Source organism: Chaetura pelagica, unplaced genomic scaffold (genome assembly GCF_000747805.2).
Source record: "Chaetura pelagica isolate M959 unplaced genomic scaffold, ChaPel_1.0 scaffold10, whole genome shotgun sequence".
Lineage (NCBI taxonomy): Eukaryota > Metazoa > Chordata > Aves > Apodiformes > Apodidae > Chaetura > Chaetura pelagica.
Genome location: NW_009952263.1, coordinates 4,770,331 through 4,786,084, shown reverse-complemented (window position 1 = coordinate 4,786,084; position 15,754 = coordinate 4,770,331). Strand labels below are relative to the sequence as shown.

Genomic DNA, 15,754 nt, shown 5'->3' with positions numbered 1-15,754 from the left:
AGGGGAAGGGGAAGGGGAAGGGGAAGGGGAAGGGGAAGGGGAAGGGGGACGATTACATAGGCTAATGTAATTTAAACATAATTAATGCCTAATGTGGCTGGAGATGAAGGAAAATGGTTCAAACAGAAGAGGAAACAGTGTTACAGAAAGCATATCCACTTCGAGGGGAGGATACAAGGATTTGTTGCATTTTTCAGCAGTTTTTTCCTGATAAATGCCTCATTTCCACTGAACTAAAACCACACCAAAGGAAAAGTTTGAATCTCTCAGAGCGAGCAAATGTAGAAATGCCCTATTCTGAGACAGTAAGAGCATATCTACCAAGGCATGATTTTTTGCAGTATAGGTTCCTACATGTAACTTGAATTCACATGACTTATTTACCTGGCTAACAGACATATCAGAAAGAAAAAAAAAAAAATACCTGTCACCACCTGCTTAATACTTGAACTAGCCTCCTGCTCTTACAGGGGTTTATGAACTTGAAGTAGGTGTTACCTGACCAGTAAAAATCCTCAACAGAGAACAAAACATACTTCTCATTCAGAAAAATATTTACTTCCACTTAGTTGTTCCCAAAACATCTCTGTATAAAGTAAATATAGGCTAAACTCCAATCCTGGATTAACCAATCACCATATAAATTTCTGAGCCAGAAGAAAGATCACCAGTTCTCTCTCAATCTAACCTTTGCTTACAGCCTCAGACAGCACTAAAAGCAAAGGGTAAGAAAGCATTTAAGCGCATCAGAACAAGAAGCAGAAGACACTGAACTCTCCCAAACAACTTCAGCAGACTCAAAAAGCCAAACATCAACTTATAGCACATAATTAACAAGGACAATTTCCCCCATAATTATTCAAATTAGTCTCCTACATCTTCTACTATTTATGTTTTGATGGTTTCTTTTTAAGCTTTCCTTTTTAACAGGCATCTTGTTCTATTCAGAACAAGAGAAATTACCTTTCTCTTCCAGACTAAGATTGCATTTTTCTAGTTTATATACAGAAAAGCTATGAAACATGTATTTTGAGAACCTTTGAGACAAGCAGATGGTGTGCACCAGTGATGAAAACAGCCAATTGTCTGGCCCTGAGTAAACATGAAAAGGCCAAATCACAATCAAATATTCGCTATTACATAGTCCTGTAACTGACAGCATCCAAAATAAGATGGGTGAAAGAATCCAGGGGACCCCATAATCCTGTATTATAGTGGACTATACACAGCAGAATTGGAACCACACTAACTCCCATGACTTTGCTCGTAGAGCACATCACATTTCCCATCACACAGGGAAGTTACAAAATTGCATGCAGGTGTGATTAAAATATTTTGGAATCTGAATTAATTTAGCCTCCACACTGTCATTTGGTCTTAAACTGTGGCAACCCCACCACCATGACTCTAAAAAAACAAGCCATGGATCAGCTAAGCAGGCAGAAAAGAAACAGGATTTAGCAAACAGATAGATTACACTCATATATGGAAGAGGAGGAAAGAGAATTGTTACTAAGGAAGCATTGCCAACAGTTGTAACATAAATTTTATTTCACTGAAGTAGTTCTGTAAATGATGTCCAGGCTTCTTTCAATGAGCTTCACTGTGTGTTCATATAAATATTACCTATTCAGGATATATTATATATGGATATATTATATATATTTTAGGATATATTATATATATTAGAAAAGATATATATATATATGTGATATGATACTCAGGGGGGACTTCAACCACCCTGATATCTGTTGGAGGGACAACTCTGCAAAGCACAAACAATCCAGGAGGTTCCTAGTGTGTGTGGATGACAACTTCCTTCTCCAAGTAATTGAGGAACAAACAAGAAGGGGTGCTATGCTGGACTTTGTTCTCATCAACAAGGAAGTGCTGGTCAGGGATGCTGAGCTCAAGAGTAGCCTTTGTTGCAGCAACCATGAAATGGTGGAGTTCAAGATCCTTAGGGCAGCAAGGAGGGCTCATAGTAAGTTAATTGCCCTTGACTTCAGGAGGGCAGATTTCAGCCTCTTCAGGGATCTCCTTGAGAGAGCATCATAGGACATCATCGTGAAGGGTACAGGGGCCCATGAAGGCTGGTTGATATTTAAGGATCACTCCTCCAGGCCCAAGAGTGTTGCATCCCAACTAACAGAAAGTCAGGTAAAAACTCCAGGAGGCTGGAGTTGGATGAGCAAGCAGGTCCCAGGAAAACTCAAACTTAAGAAGGAAGCACACAGAGGGTGGAAGCAAAGGCAGGTACCCTGGGAGGACTACAGAGAAGTTGTCTGAGCAGCTAGGGATCAGGTAAGGAGAGACAAATCCCAGAAGAAAGGATCACCAGTTCTCTCTCAATCTAACCTTTGCTTACAGCCTCAGACAGCACTAAAAGCAAAGGGTAAGAAAGCATTTAAGCGCATCAGAACAAGAAGCAGAAGACACTGAACTCTCCCAAACAACTTCAGCAGACTCAAAAAGCCAAACATCAACTTATAGCACATAATTAACAAGGACAATTTCCCCCATAATTATTCAAATTAGTCTCCTACATCTTCTACTATTTATGTTTTGATGGTTTCTTTTTAAGCTTTCCTTTTTAACAGGCATCTTGTTCTATTCAGAACAAGAGAAATTACCTTTCTCTTCCAGACTAAGATTGCATTTTTCTAGTTTATATACAGAAAAGCTATGAAACATGTATTTTGAGAACCTTTGAGACAAGCAGATGGTGTGCACCAGTGATGAAAACAGCCAATTGTCTGGCCCTGAGTAAACATGAAAAGGCCAAATCACAATCAAATATTCGCTATTACATAGTCCTGTAACTGACAGCATCCAAAATAAGATGGGTGAAAGAATCCAGGGGACCCCATAATCCTGTATTATAGTGGACTATACACAGCAGAATTGGAACCACACTAACTCCCATGACTTTGCTCGTAGAGCACATCACATTTCCCATCACACAGGGAAGTTACAAAATTGCATGCAGGTGTGATTAAAATATTTTGGAATCTGAATTAATTTAGCCTCCACACTGTCATTTGGTCTTAAACTGTGGCAACCCCACCACCATGACTCTAAAAAAACAAGCCATGGATCAGCTAAGCAGGCAGAAAAGAAACAGGATTTAGCAAACAGATAGATTACACTCATATATGGAAGAGGAGGAAAGAGAATTGTTACTAAGGAAGCATTGCCAACAGTTGTAACATAAATTTTATTTCACTGAAGTAGTTCTGTAAATGATGTCCAGGCTTCTTTCAATGAGCTTCACTGTGTGTTCATATAAATATTACCTATTCAGGATATATTATATATGGATATATTATATATATTTTAGGATATATTATATATATTAGGAGAGATATATATATATATGTGATATGATACTCAGGGGGGACTTCAACCACCCTGATATCTGTTGGAGGGACAACTCTGCAAAGCACAAACAATCCAGGAGGTTCCTAGTGTGTGTGGATGACAACTTCCTTCTCCAAGTAATTGAGGAACAAACAAGAAGGGGTGCTATGCTGGACTTTGTTCTCATCAACAAGGAAGTGCTGGTCAGGGATGCTGAGCTCAAGAGTAGCCTTTGTTGCAGCAACCATGAAATGGTGGAGTTCAAGATCCTTAGGGCAGCAAGGAGGGCTCATAGTAAGTTAATTGCCCTTGACTTCAGGAGGGCAGATTTCAGCCTCTTCAGGGATCTCCTTGAGAGAGCATCATAGGACATCATCGTGAAGGGTACAGGGGCCCATGAAGAAGATCCTTAGGGCAGCAAGGAGGGCTCATAGTAAGTTAATTGCCCTTGACTTCAGGAGGGCAGATTTCAGCCTCTTCAGGGATCTCCTTGAGAGAGCATCATAGGACATCATCGTGAAGGGTACAGGGGCCCATGAAGGCTGGTTGATATTTAAGGATCACTCCTCCAGGCCCAAGAGTGTTGCATCCCAACTAACAGAAAGTCAGGTAAAAACTCCAGGAGGCTGGAGTTGGATGAGCAAGCAGGTCCCAGGAAAACTCAAACTTAAGAAGGAAGCACACAGAGGGTGGAAGCAAAGGCAGGTACCCTGGGAGGACTACAGAGAAGTTGTCTGAGCAGCTAGGGATCAGGTAAGGAGAGACAAATCCTTGATGGAATTAAACCTCACCAAGGATGCAAAGAAGAATAAGAAAAGCTTTTATAGATATGCTGGGGAAAAAAGGACAACCTAGGGATATGTAGGCCCTCTCCTGAAGGAAACGGGGGACCTAGCTGTGCAAGATAATGAGAAGGCTGAGGTTCTCAATGATTTCTTTGCATCAGTCTTCTCTAACAAGTGCTCCAGCCTCATCACAAAGGCCCCAGAAGGTGAAAGCAAGGACTGGGAGAATGAAGTACCCCCCACTGTAAGAGAACACAGATCTATGGACACAAACATCCTCCATAGTCTTCCTATTATGTTGTCCTTTATCACTTTAAAGATTAAAAGTGCTTTCATCTGCTGAGCTTTACTTCATAAAATATAAGTTAAAAAAAAAGTATGTCCTGCTGTACTAACTGAGCAAGCACTAAACTGCACTGTTGTTAAACTGACAATCTCTTCTGTATATTTTGGAATTGTCTCAAGAATGCCTTTTGTATTCTGTCCTGTATGAAAGATCTTCATATTGTTAGAACTCCAATAACACTTCTCAAAACAGCACCAGCTGTTGTTTCATGAGAAAACCCCTAAAGAGAATTAACCAAGTGTCACAAAGGGCTTAAGTGTTCTGCTTCACAGTAGTCTGTTTTTTGTTTGTTTTTTAACAGGTTACCCAATTTTTAGGGTCTGCTTGCAATCTTAATGTTGCCTATTTTTAGTAAACACAGTGTTTGACTTTCCTAACATTCTCTGAACATTTAAGACTTTACAGCTTCTTGATAGTCTTTCAGACTTTCTAACCCTTCAGGCTGATGACAAATATCCACATACGTGTAAGCCAGCAAGATGCCCATCCTACAGTAGTTTGGAACACTATAGCCTATAGCACCGTCTGTCCTTTATAGATAGGCAGTTATACTTCATACAGTGACTCTGATGAAGTGAGCATCATAGACACTCAAACAGAGCATACTGGTAACTATGGAAAAACACGATTCTCAGTTGATAGCAGTTACTGCTCAGTTTACTACACCGAGACTACTGTGTGTGATATCATAATGATGTTTTATCATAGTAACTGCTTCCTTCAGTATAATTGCAACAATTGTAGAGTTTCTCTATTGAAGCTGTTTTCTCTATAAATATATCTAGCACTGTGCAAAGCTACAGGAATTATTTTCTTCTGTGAAGTCAAGAGTCAGAATTCAAGTAGCCTTTAATAGATGACACTTTGTCAACAAGACTCTTCTTGTCTACCTTCAACCTAAGAACTCACTTATTCAATTTTGGCATCTTCTGTTTTCACATTTTGCATATTTTTCATCTTAGTCTCCTCCATTGAAATTTCTGCATATAACAGAGCAGGCGTGACATCCATATTATGTCAGAGATTTTTACTGCCTTTTAAAAATGAAAACTGGGTCATGTAATCTTCCTTTGTGTTTCAAAATCATGTTGTTACCATGCTGGGTTTAGTTACTTACGCTGCAAACAGCTGTACTTCAACATTCTAAATCTTAATACACATTTGATCTGGACAGTTTGTCAGCACCAGAAAAAAACTTTTCCTATCTAAATAAACAATACAATGCAAAGCTACAAATAAGAACACAGGTTGGATCATCAGTTTCAATTATATCATAACTAGAAGAGATACCTTAAGTTTGATTTCTTTAGGTCATAGCTTTACATTATTTAGGTAGCTGAATTTCACTGTCACAAGAAGTTGAAAATCCTTATAATTGTTAATGTGTCTGCCCACTTACATAGACTTCATCCTGTATTGTCCACCTCGACACTGTAAACCATCCCCAAACAATTATAAACAACACCACAAAAAAAAAATCCCAATCCATTTTTCTTTAGTCTGCCCGTTCTTTTTTTCCCCTATACAGGTCGCAAGAAAGTGTTCATTTTCTAGACTAGCAGAAAAGCATAAAGAAACAGAGGAGACACATTACTATGTGAACAAAAAAGCTACCTTCACTTTGGCATTGTCTTTTCTGCCTTAATATCCTAAAATTACTGCATGCAATGATTAGTCTTCTAAAAGGCAAAAGCAGCCTTGGGACATAAGAATTTAGAAAAGCACATGCCATATGTCCTACATTCCCTTAATTAAAGTGTAGGGTAAGCACATTTATTGGGACAAGACAGCAAATTTTGAGTGTAATTAAACTCTAAAATCTAGGGAAGTTAATTAAGTAACGAAATCCAGAGATGTAGTAGATTTTCTACCACTTACAGTTCAAAACAAAACCACCTCTTCTGAGGAAGAGATGCTATACCTCAAAAGACTTTATAGATGCAATATGGTAATTACTAGGTAGTCCTATGGATAACATGCATTTGTCTGTACTGTGGTGTTACATACTGGATCATAATGGCCCCCTCTTGCCTTAGAAAAATAGACAATGAATACTTTGTAACCTAAACATTTTGCAATTTTCCCAAAGAAAACCCTGCCCGAGAATACCTCCCACCATGGAAACAAAACTGGAGAGAGTTTCAAAACAAACCAGTCTCCTGCTGTGTTTAACAAATGCTTTGGCTCTCTTGCCAAGACGAAAACACACAAAAGTAACAGTTCCCTGTCACCACAGCAAATTTCCATAGATCACTGCATACCATTAGGGGCATGAACCAAATCTCTATGGTATGCTTCCCAAAGCTGATTGTAGGAAGGAGGTCCCAGTAAACTGACCCAGAACTAGTCTTACTCCAGTAAGACTACCGACTTTATTTCAAATTCCTAAATTTTTTATCTCCTGGTTTGGACAATTTGCTCTGGATTCTGAAAGGATCACATTACATGGAGTTTTGTTATGATGATTCAGTTACATAATGGCTTCAGAATGGTAGATTTCTCCATTACAGAAAAGCGCAAGAGTTAATTGCTGAAGTGGAAAAATTCCTTCTTTCTTCCCTCTTCCGCTGTTTCTCCACTCCATACAGTGGAATCAAACTGATCTCACAAGCCAGTTCAAGAAGAAAGTGGAGCTATTCCTCATTTTTCATCAGCTAGAAACAATTAGTTTTCTGCTGGCTCATTTTTCTGATTAAGCTTGCTAGAGAATCAGACAAGTACTGGTGCAACAAAAAGACAGAAATATACAGCTAGGAGCATAAGATTAAAAAAAAAAAAAACAACACATTTTTTTCAGCAAATATTACATCGCTTAGTTGCACCATAAAATTACATTCTTAGAATTACATAGCTTCATCTTCCTATTCACTAGCTAGACAGAATAAAAGCATCATTATTATTTTAGGTTTAAAAATGCACAATTATCACACTAGATTTAAATGAAAGTGTAGGGATTTGCTTTGTCCACAAGAGTTTGAAAAAGGTGAATACCACTTCTGTGCAAATATGTATGCTCACTACATCTGACCAGAAAATTATGTATATTGTTTCAAATATTAATTCACTTACACTTTACATTAATTTATTACAGTAAGAGTTCTCCTTTATTTGGCCCAGGTTTAGATATAATCAGCAGGTACATTCAGATCCCAATATTTATTATTTTCTTTAAAAGTAAGTTTCTCTCATCTGCCCATGCATGATGACAGTTCAAATGAACTTGCCTGTTATGTTTTTAAGGGTCTGAATTTTTTTAGTTCTCTATCCACTGTCAAGTTCTATTCCAATACTACATTTTTACACTGTTCACCTAGTATCAAATAATGTAGCTCAGATGCTTTGGTAACAAATTAATCTTTTAAAATTCCATTTTTCCAGCTAAAATACAGAGACAAGAAGCAAACAAACAAAATTACTCACAAAGAAAAGGAATTTATTTGTGTTAACATTTAAGACAACTTGAGACAGTATTCCTACAGATTCTTAGAACTGCGACCCTTGGAACTACTGAATGAAGCGGCTTGGTCACTGAATGACAAAATCTGTTTGGTTCACTGTTTAGTCAACCAGCTCACACACAAGCCCTCCAACGGACAAGAAATTAAAAAGTTAGAGGTACTGGCATCAGGATTTTAGGTTATCAGTACCTGGCAGCACCTCTTCATAACTCAGTGTTGCCCATATCCTTGCCCTTTTTAACGTTTTATTGCATCACCAGTTTGAGTGCTGTGAAAGTATTCTAGACTTTCAGCACATTTTCATTTCAGTTGCAAAGATTACTTTGAAAGTGAACAACTCAACCTGATACATCCTTCTGAAGAACAAAAATCTTGAAAACCCATTAAGGCTGTGTGTCAAATATCACATACCTAGAACAGCATCGTGATCTTTCCTTCTAGATCCTATAGGTTCTAGAGCCAGCTGAACCCATATTGGACCACAAGGTATTTTTACTCCACTGAATTATCTTCAGACTAATAAACTAACTATAGGAAAAGCTTCATGCATGACTAAGACAATATTCAAGACATTCATGATACACTGTGAGCGCAAATCAAACAAGCTAGTTTTTTCAGCTCAACTGGCATACTAACATGGAACAGGAGTCACATTGCAATACACTGGAAGCAGTGACTGAACCCACAAATAAAGATTTTATTCTACACAACACTCAAAGCCCAGTCTTTTCTAGCCAGTTTCAGGATTACTAGTCATGTAATATTATTGATAGAAGAGAATCCAAACATCACTTAGAGGTTACTCATCCAGCTGCACTCTTCAAAGAGAAGCAATTCTCCACCATATAACAGAATCAGATTTTTAAACTCATTAATGTAATAGCCTTCAGTATATCAGGATTCCTATGCCTTTCCTATTTGCATGTCTATCTTGCATTGAAATACGCAATACCTTGACTATGAACCTTGAGGTTTTTATACTTCTAACATATATGAAGCCCTCAAAAAGGAACACAGTATTATTAGCAGTAACAATTGAAAGCCTGCCCGCTAGAATCTTCACAAGAGAAAAAGCAAAAGCAACATATTTGCTAAACACAAAGTACCACCTCAACAGAAGTTACTGAGTTTTTTCTTTTTAAAAAATGTCCCCAACAGAGAACGAACTCCTAAAGCTTATGAATAATCATCACATCACTTCTTCTCAAATACCACAGTTTGCTGCACAGTAACACAGACATCAGATTTTTTTGTATGAGAAATGCCTACACTAACACAGCCACCTTCTGGCATTCTGTATTTTCAAAATATTTTGTTTTCTGTCATGTTAAAGTAAGTATGAAGCCAGTGCTCTTTTAAAAAGTAGCTTGAGTTTAATTGCTCAACTCCCATTGTGCAACATCTACTGTTGCCCTGGAAAATTTACAATTCTTAAAATGTTTTACAACTCTCATAAATATACTCCATAATCTAGTCTCCATCCTGTATTAAACTCCATGAGAAAGGATCACAGATTTGGTGTTCTGGACTCTTACGCAAACCAGAAGGAGAAAATCAGAGCCATCAATGAGTCAAAAAAGCCTGAGCACTGTTTCAAAACTCAAGCATTCTTTCTCCCACAGCAACATTCCTGCAGAAGTCATTAAGAAAACCCTTTCAGGGTTGCTCATTAAAAATACTGACAACCTTGAAGATCATGAAAATTCTACCCTCTAATTTTCCATTTAAGAATTGCATCTTGGCAGGCAGAAGAATTTACCCCTCCATAAAAGGCACCATATAAAAGACTCAAAGTAATTTCAAATACATTTTGAGATTAATTTTTAAATCATTCAGCTGTTTAATAATTTGTGTTACATAGCATGACTGTTTATTGCTCCACTGACAAAGAAGAAAGCCTCCATGGTATATTCTGAAAGATTTAATTAGTATCAGGACGGGCAGGTAAATATGATATAACTTCATGTTTGCTTACTCTCATGTATCTGGACCATCTCCCTCCCTCTATATCAGCAAGTGCAGGTAAGAAACTTCCTCCCTGCAGCTGATTCCACATATGCTTACAGTCTTATTTGTGAATTTAAGAAAAATTCTCTCCCAGGTCTGCTTGATAACAAAATAGAGTAACTGCCTCACTTCTTACAACTGCTCTTCTCCAAGCAACTCACCTCCATTTTACTTGAAGATTGTGACATAATATTTCACTGTTTTCATGACAATACTGTAATACAACAGTGGTGGAAAAGACTTTAAGTTAGGATCACTAAATAAGATATGATGAAAAACATTATCTCAGCCATCACAGAGCTCTGAGTTGATGCATGGAGGCAATACCCTGAATGACTGTATGCACTAGAACTCTATAAGCCGGTCTAAGATGGTGTTATTTTAACCCAGACACCTTGCCATTCTTCTGTCTTTATATCATGGTACACAACTGCCAAGGGAATAAACACAAGACTGAAGTGTTCATACACTACTAAACTACCTTCCCAAGAGTCAAAATGCTCCAGAGCTACCAGAGATTGGATAGCTGCTTTCCAGTATCTCCAGTGAAGTTCACATTGCCAATTTCTCGTAAGCAAAGATGCTTTGCTTAGGGGCTGATCCCAGAATTCTAACTGCTCTTACATAAACATTATGTATCAAGTTACCTGGTTGTAAGAGCTTTCTTTTTTTTTTTTTCTCCACTTTATCTCATAATCTTTTTGTTTATAAGAAAACAATTTTTCAATGTTATCTCATAGTTCCTGCAATTTTGTCATGATGAGAGAATACTGTTCCTTGCTCTCTTCTTGAATATTCCTTCAGATTTAGAAAGCTGATGTTTGAGTTTTGGGCATTTCACTAAGGCAGATATTTGCCCAGTTTTTCAGAGACTTGTTCAGGAAGTCTCAGTCTAACCAGGCCCACTCAAAAAAAAAAAAAAAGTAATCACACACAGCTTCCATGAAAGGACTGCTTAGTATCTCAATTGCAATTCTACCTCACAAATCAGGAAAAACATATAGTACATTACACAATGAATCTTTTTTTACAACTTTTTTTTTTCTTTTTCCCCTGTAAGGTAGCTTTTAAAATTATATCCAAAGGAAAATACGGATCTGATGCTTAGATCTGAACCTTTCAAACATGCTCTAACTCCAGCAGCCTTTACACGAACTTTACTAATGCCCTTTTTTCTTACTGGAAGAAAAAAAACTACAGAATTGCTTAGATGTGTAGTTTTTAAAAAAACATTTATCTGATCCTCACTTACTGGGGAGGGCAGAAATCTTTCCCTGCTCTTCACATCAACCTTTGGGTACTCATTACTGAACTACCTGAAGACAATGGCAAGGAAATGCTTTTTGAGCAAAAACTACTAATACAAAGAGCTGTTCTATCAGTGTGCTTCAGGGGATCATTTTTCTCCTGTTTTTATAAAGCAATAAACATTTGGTATGCTTAATCTTGACACATTGGTTGTTTTCCAGAACTTAAATGGTATTTTAAATTTCAGTATTTAATTTTTAAAGTTTGTAAAAGTATTTTAAATGCCTTGACTTTGACTTTAAATTTGGCGAATCAGCATTAAAATATATTATTCCAAAATACCTGGGTTTTACCACATGTACTTGAGAGGACACCACTAGGTCTTCAAGCACATGATTTGCAAAACATATTTCTTCACAGTAATCCACACTTATAACTATATATTTTTCTTCAATCTGTTTTTGAAAACTTTCAAACCACCTATACAGTGCAGAATAATGTTTTCTTTGTGGGTGACTTGCAATAAATGCACTACTTCAAATGAGGAAAATTAAGTTCTCTATACCAGCTTTCAGTTCCAGGTTCTCTATATATAATCTGTAACATATAAAACCCACTCCCAGGGATGGAATTACTCATATCCATCAGCTATGAATCATATGTGGTGCTTTTTAATTAAATAAAATATAAATATGCATCTGCTTTTGCAAGTAGACACACAAGACAGTTTACATACAAGGTAAAAATCTACTTCTGGAAAATAAAGTCTAGGATAAGATAATTCTAGATTTAAACAGTTTGTTTTTTTTTCAAATCTAACCAACTTACCTTGGACTATTTATATACTCTTTTGTTTGGAAAGTTTACTTTATCTGTCCAAATAAAGTAATTCTTTATTTAACCTTCATTACAGCATGGATAACTTAGAAGGGAAGGGATGCCTTGACAGGTTTGAGAGGTGGCCTAATGAAAACCGCACGGAGTTCAACAAGGCCAGGTGCAAGGGGGCCAGGCAATCCCATACACTGTTACAGGCTGAGAAGAGAACGGATTGAAAACAGCCCCATAGGGCAACTATTGTGTCTGATTCAACCAACTGAGTCATAAACATTTCCCTCTAGTGATAGAATATTCTGGAAAGTCATCACACCTCTTTGTAACACTACTTCCTTAAGGGCATCAGAATCAGAAATTCAACAAAAACAAGAGAGGATGCTGCTTCCCTTCAACTGCTGATGCACGACATGACTCCAAAGCCTACAAAACACATTATGTTTAATAAAACACACACAAAAAAAAAGAAGAAGGTGGTGGGGAAGGGGAGGGCACACTAGTCACAAAAAAACCAGAAACAAACCCCCTCAAAAAACAAAACAAAAAAACCCCTACAAAAACCCAAAAGCACCACAACAGTTCTTTAGTCAACATAACAGCAAAATAAATAGATGCTTACACAAGATTTGGCAACAATGAAAGACTTCCCCTCCACCCCGTAGACACCACAATATAGCAGAGGAAAGATAAGACAGTAATTAACAGTATATGTAACTGTCACATAGGTGACAACTGTGTGCTAGGCCTAGCTTCAGCCAGCAAAGGAAGAGAAGGCCTGGTACAGATAAAGAAACAGAACAGAGACCTAATTCTGAGCTTTAACCTCAGTCTAGAAAGGCAACTAAAGAGGTTAGAGCATTCAGGGGTAGGAACTTCAATCATTTAGTCATGCTTTTCAAACTGAGCAGGTAATAAACAATAATAAAAATAATGAAGAACTATTTACACTTTGTTCACCTCTAGGACAGTATGTTTATTTTTAGAAAGTGAAGATTTGGTTATGATTTGGTCATATTACTAGTAATATTTCTTAACTGTTTGTACTTCAGAATTCTGCCAGCTTACAGGAATAGACTCATGATAGACTGTAACATCCTATAATTCTTAGGCACCCTGTCACATCCTGACACTCCTCTTTCAAGCACTATACTGACAGAAGGGAACTCCTGTCTTGCTCCTGCCCCCAACTTACAGTCATGGATAAAGCTTGGTATATAGTAAGAGCGGGCAGATCCTTGGTGCAGAAGAGACCCTGTTTAGGCTTCAGATGCAAAAACCTTCCCCACACAGTTAGAAACAACCTAGTGCAGAATCCATAAAAAGTGAATTATGGCATATCAGTGGGAACTATCACAGATTATTCAAAAGAAAGATTTATTTTAATCACTTCAAGACAAATTTCTAAAAGCCAAGTCAAACTGAAAGCTATACCTGCATTAGTTAAGAGTACTTGTTTTGAAATGAAATTATAAAATAATTATGAGTTCCCTTTAACAGAAGAGTTGGAAGGGCTTTATTTATTGAGGTTTCATTTATTTTTTTTCTTTTGAGTCTACTGTCCTATCTTCTCTATTACATACATATCCTTTTTTTAAAAAAAAAAAAAAAAAAGACAACATAAAGTTATAAGTTCTTTCCAAGGCAACATTTGAAACTGCTGAGAAGTGCCAATAGCTGAATTTAGATTATTTGAAAGGTTGCTATCTTTTCACTTACCAATATGCTGCTACTATATTTATTCAAAATAAGTATGGACCAGTATAAATCAAATATATACATTACTTCCATCTACTAATACACATTATTTCCATCTGCTCCATTCAAGGAGTACACAGATTTAATTATTTATTTTAAAGAAAAGTCACATTAACACTCAGTATGTATTAATTTTAAGCTAGCATTTCCTAGAAATGGAAAATATCCCTTTCACAAAGGACAGGAAAACAGAAGTGGTGTTCAAAGACTGAAATTTTTATCAGGAGTCTCAGCTTTCATTTATCAGGCTCATGTAGCTCTTAAGATTGAGAAGAAATATCTTCATGGGCGGGCATCACTGTTTAATAAAAACCAACATAGTTCACAGTATTACTTGCAATGACTTCACTTTCACTATACATGGCATATTTATTTGAAAAAAAAATCCTATTACTATACTATTATGACGTTTTCTGTAGGCCCTAAATACACAAAGGTTGAAGATAAGAATTACTTCTTTTGTTCCAAGTCAGTTTTCATAGCATTAAAAAGTGCCATTATGTTTCACCAATGAAAACTCCCCTAGATACAAATTAATGCCTTTGTAACTAACTCTTAATACAATTTAACACTTTTGTGGGTGACCCCTGGAAATCATCCACCAATAGTAATTAAAAGCAATCTCTCGGTCAAAATTCCACCTTCTACCAACAAATACTGTGGGGAACTAAAAATTGGTTAAAAGCACTACACAACTAGACAAAAAAAAAAAAAAAAAAAAGCTTCTCAAAAAACTACTAGTACACTTGATAAATCAGAGATTATCTTGCATTATTTTCAGTTACATAGTGCTAAATGATTTTCCCAATAAACATTTTCAATTTATATACTCCCATGGGTCCCGACCACTAGCAACTGTACCTACTTGCCCACTAAATACTGCTAGTTACAATTCTTTAAGTTCTGTTCCAGGCAGCTGAAATCACAGTTGACCTGCTATTTGTTTCCAAGAACACTGAGAGCATCTTGCTTTTAGAAGTAAAGACAGACATCACCTGATGCTTGTATGATGCTCTTCTGATGAAATTCACTCTAAGGTAAATTCTCCACTGCATAAAGTACCCTTCCTTTTTCATCACTGCACGTAATTCTCTTCTAGTTGGTTGAGCTGATGAACAAGCATGCTGTTCCTATCACAACCAAAGCTAAGGTAACACACAACTCTTTGCTAAGATATGCCCATCAGGTTACATATATAGGATTTGCTAGTCTGAAACATAAATTAACATTCTATTAAGTTTTAGACATTTTCTCATCTTTAGAACTTGACTTACTTCTGTTATCCTTTAATTGTTTAACTTATGGTCTTATAAAGAAACCACTAGCAATACAAAGTATATTACTCAGAAGTAAGCACCCTAGTGGTTTCAACACTAATTAAAAGGCTTAAAAAAAAATAAAGGCAGTTTGAAAACAACTTAAAACCAAATAGTTGCAAACCCAACAAATGTATGACAAGCAGATTAAACCCAGACAGCTGAAACTAGCTTTGTACCGCTCATCCTAAAGACCAGCATATGTTATCTACTCAAGAACCATTGCCTGAACCAACATTTTTTTTGGGCCCATACAATAAACTCATCACTAGTCACTGCCCTGTACATTTTGGTACCACAATATTGCTTTTTTGTACGCCATTGTTCTACAGCTGGCATTGCACAGGTTTCGCTTTAGGAATTGGCTCAAAAGTTCTATCTTCATCACTTAAAATGCACACGAGGGAAAGAAACATCATCCTACTGTTTTCCCAACATTTTTTTTGGGCCCATACAATAAACTCATCACTAGTCACTGCCCTGTACATTTTGGTACCACAATATTGCTTTTTTGTACGCCATTGTTCTACAGCTGGCATTGCACAGGTTTCGCTTTAGGAATTGGCTCAAAAGTTCTATCTTCATCACTTAAAATGCACACGAGGGAAAGAAACATCATCCTACTGTTTTCCAAAAAAAAAAAAA

The 15,754-nt window shown here is 36.9% G+C and overlaps 1 protein-coding gene across 1 annotated transcript in view; it reads right to left on the bottom strand.

Moving 5' to 3' along the window:
• The window catches only part of TOP2B (topoisomerase (DNA) II beta 180kDa), a 71,294-nt gene that overhangs the window by 41,774 nt on the left and 13,766 nt on the right, over positions 1 to 15,754 (bottom strand). The gene's annotated exons all lie outside the window — the stretch shown is intronic.